This window comes from Magnolia sinica, chromosome 6, assembly GCF_029962835.1.
Source record: "Magnolia sinica isolate HGM2019 chromosome 6, MsV1, whole genome shotgun sequence".
Taxonomy (NCBI): domain Eukaryota; kingdom Viridiplantae; phylum Streptophyta; class Magnoliopsida; order Magnoliales; family Magnoliaceae; genus Magnolia; species Magnolia sinica.
The window spans coordinates 95,879,925-95,886,141 of record NC_080578.1 but is presented as its reverse complement, the minus strand read 5'-3'; positions in this window follow the sequence as shown (position 1 = coordinate 95,886,141).

Genomic DNA, 6,217 nt, shown 5'->3' with positions numbered 1-6,217 from the left:
TAATTTAAATATATTTAAAAGAAGTTAACAATAATCGAATAAATTTATTTCACATATCAAAAATCAAATAAATGCATTCTACATCACGTAAAACTAAAATCAAATAACTCAAATCAGCAATACGAAATAAATAATCAATGAAATCAAAATGTATACCAATGTAGTCTTTTCAATCGGGAAGATCACCTACTTGTTGTGAATAAAAAATGTAATAGGAGGATGATAATCTGATGTAGATCAGACTCTACAGCTATGCTTAGAGCAGTCAACACCTAATCGCAACACAATTAGATATGACTCTACGATGGTTTTTTGGCATGATTGATAAAGTTTCTGATGGACGGAAAATGCGGTTCAAATCAATCCTGAAAATCTGGTCAAATGGTGGAATTAGCGGGTCGTCGGGTCGACTCACTGAGTCAACTCAGTACTCAACTTCTTCCTTCTTCTTCTTTTATGTTTTCCTCTCTTTTTCAGATCTTTCTCCTCTAATTCTTCCTTCCAGCGGTAAATCAGCAAAGGGGTGTGGATAGGCAACTCGAAGCAATGAGTCACTAACTCGCTAATGATTCTCTCTCCCTTTCTCGAATTAATTTCTTCTCTCACTTCCTTTCTTTCTTTTTAGATCTCTCGCACTGGCGTCAATGAGATTTTTTCAAAGTTTATATTCTGGAATCCATCTTGTAAAAAGAGTTTGCAGTTGGCATCTTGCAGCGAATTGAGGAGAAAAAGGAGGAGAGAGAGATTAGTGGAAATGTGGTTTAGATTTCTCAGTTGACGTGCACCAGCACATCATTTTTCTTTCTTTTTTTTGTCTTTTGTTTTTTAGGGTGGGCCCATAAGAATGGTGTGACAAATCCACACCATCCATTGCTTTGGTCCACCTATGTTAGGGCATGGGCAAAGAAATGAGACTGATCCAAAGTTCAAACGGGCCACACTGAAGAAAACAATGGAACTTGGAATACCCACCTTTAAAAAAATTGGGTCGTTAAAATGCATGAAGTGCTTTTTATGGAATCACAGTTGACAGGATAACAAGATATGGAGAAATGAATTCAAAAGTAAACCAAGCAGACAAGAGTCACTTAGTAGGTTGACTGAGCAGCCGAGTAAAATGCGATCGAGTCAGCGAAGAGGCCTACAGCGGTTACTAAGACATGTGGTAAGGAAGTCTCCAAAAGATCATGTAGTGTTGAAACAGTTGCAGCAGCTATCAGAACGTAGAAAGCATAAAGAAGGTTAATTAGTAATCTTGAAATGGTTATAACAACATTAAGAACATGAGAAGTATCTAGATGGTCAGGTTAAGGCTATAAATAACAAATGAAGTCAATAGAAAAAAGTGTCTCATACCAACCAAACCAAACCAAACCAAACTAAATTCATCTTTCAATTATCTTTTTGGTTATCTATCATTTACATTCCTTATTATAACATTTTTTTTGTCAGTCAATTACATTCCGTAGTGTAATCCTTTACTTTTACCTGTTATTTACATTCTTTAATGTAATATGCAGTGTTGATGCTATAATCCAATTGGTCCTACTAAATTGTTGATGCTGTAATCCAGTTGGTCCTACTCTTCCTCCGGTTAGCCCGTCGCGCACCTGCAGAGTAAAGAGACACTACGAACACTGGTTGTAACCGGGGACCCTCCGATGTCTAAGTTAGGGTAGGCACACATTGAGCATTGTTGGGTTAGGGTAGTTGCGCATACCTTTCTCTTCAGTAGAGCTTCTATTTATAAACCATTTGGATCACTTATGTGTTGTAGGGAATCTGCTAAATAAACTTGTATCGTAGAATGGATCTATCCTTGGATGTATCGCGCCTCCCTTAGCATGATTTCGGCTGAGATCTTAGTGGGAAATCTTATTCGCACACGGTGGGGATCCTCCCTGGATACTTTCCACAAAAGCTGTTGGTAAGGTCGGTCTTCGAGGCCGACCTTCGACACCATTGACAGACGTAATATTGAAGGTATGGGTGCGGGCCTTTGGCATATCCACAAGCAAAACGAAAAAGCCCACTCCCTCTCAACCACTGGCATTTCGCTCACTTTCGAAAAAATCATGTTCCTCCGGAGTATAGTGACTATGGGTTGATTGTTTTTCCAACTACCAAGGTGGTAAATAATTCATGTAATTTTATAAAATAGTACTTCATTAATATGTTATTTACATTATGGGTTGACTTAATTAATCAAGTTATAGTCAAAGAGGTACCTTTTGATAAATTTCTCTAACTTCCGTCACATTAAATTGTGATTTTTTTTTTTCTAAAGTGATAAAAATACCTACCACCAATTAATGAGGTTATTTCAAAAGAAGTAAATAAGTAAAAACAATTGTTATAGGGAAAATAGGCCGACCGATGAGAAAATGTCAAGTCGGAACCTTGCGCACTTCGCCAAGTCAGACATGACTGTAGGAGCAGCCTCCCACTCTGAAACTGAGCAAGAAGTGAGGTTGACCTCGGCATCCTAACAGTATCTAGGTCGAAGTCGGCCTCAGAGGCTAACGGTCGAAGTCGTCCTTCGAGGTTGGGAGACGAAGCTGATCTCCAGGGTCAATGGTTAATGCGAGGCCTCAGCTCGACGGCCGAGGTTAGTGCTCGTGGTTGCCACTCCGATCCTTTTGTGGGGAGTCTTCCTACAATCTCTCTATTCTATTTCAAGTGTTAGGTCAATCCAATTTTACCCATAACATGTAGCGTTAATCAAGTACCTGTTAACTTTAGTTATAATTTGAGTTTACGCTCATATGCTGGATTTAGTTCAAGCATCAATCAGAACTCTTTTATCTGTATCAAAAATTACTTTCGTATAAAAGGCAAATGTGTAATCCATTATCAGAGGATGAACCCTACCCTCTGACTATCGTCTGAGTGAATAAATAGGTGACCAATCTTATTCGATCTCGGTCACATACTATTATCTACCTATCTTGGTACTTGGGGTCATAGTTACTCGGTTTGAATTGAGCTACACATTCAATTTTAGCACGCTACATTTATCATGTAATCGAAACTGTAAATCAATTCATAACAGTATGCATCCACCGAAGCCGCACCCATTTATAAGATCTATTGAATGCCGACCATTGAAACTTATCTTGACTAACAATGATTTTTATATATGGTCAAAAAATGTGTGGCTTCTCAAAAGGTTTCAACAATATTAGTATTCAACTTTCACCTAAGAAGTGACCTAATTGAGTTCTAGATATGTGAGTCCATTCGAAGATGAGGCATGGATTAGGTTGTCCATGCATTGATCTGCTGATGTGTTGGCTGCCTTGTGAATAACATATGATATGTGTGTTTTATATATAATTCATTCTTTTTATTTTTCAGCTCATTTTAAAATGGATTAAAAAATAAGCACATCAGGAAAGCTACGTAAATAACATCTAAAATGAATTAAAAAATAAGCACACCTGGAAAGCTACATAAATAACATCTAAAATGAATTAAAATCATGAAAGTACTGTGGGATAACGACAGCAATCATTGAAACCTTTCGGCCATTCATAATATTTATTTGTTATCCACCTTGTTGATACTTAGAGGAAGGGAAAACGCAATTATATCAGCTAATCTAAAACTTGTGTGGCCCAGAAGAAGTTTTTAGTGGGAGCTGTTCAATCACCACCATTTCTTATGGTGTGGTCCACTTGAATTTTATATCTGTTTCATTTTTTAGTTCATGCCTCATCATACAATGATAGGGCAACCATTGATCCAGGTCTTCAAATTGGGCTGACAAAATAGACGGTGGAGATTTAACAAAGACATCATGGTGGGCCCCACAGAGCAACTCGCATCCGTGAGTGATTGAGTCGACGATCGTTTGCTTGTTTATTAAAAATAGATAATATTATAATAACAATGAAACAGGTGGAATGCATGGGATACGAAACAGGCGGGGGCGGATTAGGTTGAGTAGCCAAACTCGCTACTGAAGTGACGTCACCAAGTTCTGTGGGACCCACCATGAAGTATGTGTTGTATCCACACCATCCATCCATTTGGAGATATAATTTTAGGTCAAGAGACAAAGAATGAGTCAGATCCAAATCTGAAGTGGACCCCACCAAAGAAAACAGTGGGAAGAGTGATGCCCACCGTTGAAACCTTCCTAAGGTCTACTATGATGTTTATCTGAGATCCAACGTGTTCATAAGTTAATACAGACATGAAAGAAGGTAAAACACAAATTTCAGCTTGATCCAAAACTTTTGTGGCCCTTAGAAATTTTTAATGGTGGACGGCACTCTCTCCACTTTTTTCTGTTGTGGGTCCACTCGAGCTTTGGATCTAACTCATTATTTGTGTCATACCCTAAATTTATATTACCAAATGGATGGACGGTATGGATACAACACATACATCATGGTGGGTCCCACATAACTTGGTGACGTCACTCCATTAGCGATTCTCGCTAGTTAACCTGTCAGTAGCTAATCCGGGTCCGAAACAGGCTGGGGTAACACGGAGTTAGGTCAGGCACCACCTTTACGTGCTTGTATATCCATGCCGTACATTTGATTTTCTAAATCATTTTAAGCGTTCATTTCATAAATGAAACAGATTCAAATCTCAGGTGGACCACACCACAGGAAAAAGTGGTGTTTGAACACCACAATAAAAAGATTACTATGGCCATGGTAACTTTTATTTGACATCTAACCTATTGATAAGGTCACACAGACCTAAATGAAGGAAAATCACAAATATCAGCTTGATTTATAACTTTTAGGGCCCTCTATAAGCTTTTAATGATAGGCATTTAATCGACACTGTTTCTTGTATTGTGGTCGACTGAAGATTTGGTTCTGCTTCATTTTCAGGTTCAAGCCCTAAAATAAGCTGAAAAAAGAGATGGACGGCGTGGATATATAACACATACATCAAGGTGGGCCCATGGTTATAGGCTGACCGAACACGGTGTTTCCGGGACTCACCAAACCCGCCCTCATACGCGGGACCCACGATCTCAAAATAAGACTTTGGCCGGCCCCCGACCGGAAACGGATTGGCTACTCCCCCTGCCACTAGCCCGGTGGCTGGTGGTCGGTGCTCTGTGGGCCCCACCATGATGTATGTGTTTCATCCATGCTGTTCATACATTTTTACAGATCATTTTAGTGGTTGATCCCAAAAATTAGAGGAAAATAAATCTCAGATGGACCACACTACAGGAAAACAATAGTGATTGGATATCAACCATTAAAATCCTCCTAAGGCCCACTATACTTTTTATTTGACATCCAATCTGTTGATTAGGTCATACAGACCTAGAAGAAGGGAAAAAACAAATATCAGCTTGATCCAAAACTTTTATGGGCCCCAAAAACTTTTTAATGGTCGAAACTCATTCAACACTGTTTCCTATAATGTGGCCCATTTGATAATGGTAAAGACCTCATTTTTCACTAAACGCCTAAAATGATATACAAAAATAGATGGACGGCATGGATGAAATAGATACATCATGGTGGGGGCCACAGATAACCGACCATCAGCCATTGGCTGGTGTAAGGGGGTGTAGCCAATCCGTTTCCCGACCGACCTGGGTGGCGGGTAAGGCGGAAACGGATTGCATGGTCGGCTGGGTGGCGTGTAAGGCGGAAACGGATTGCATGGTCGGCTGGGTGGCGTGTTGACTTCACCAAGCTATGTGGGTCCCACAATGATGTATGTGTTATATCCACACCATCCATCCATTTTGAGATATCATTTCAGATCATGGTCCCAAAAATGAGTCAGATATAAAGCTCAAGTGGACCACACCACAGAAAGTAATGGGACAATGATGCCTACTGTTGAAACCTTCCCAATGCCCACCATGCTGTTTATTTGCCATCCAACCTATTCATAAGATCATACATACGTGGATAAAAGAAAAACACAAATATCAGCTTGATCCAAAACTTCTGTGGTCCCAATATGTTTTCAATGTTAATAATTCAATCCCTACTGTTTTATGTGGTGTGATTCACTTGAGCTTTTAATCAAACTCATTTTTGGGAACATGCTCTAAAATGATCTCGCAAAATGAATGGACGGTGTGGATTTAACACATTTGGGACCCACAGAACTTGGTGACGTCAATACACCACGGTCATACACCACGAGGTAGGTGGCGTGCGGCACACCGCGAAATCCGCTTTTGGGCGACTGTTGGTGTGGGCCATTTTCCTGACGGCTGGAA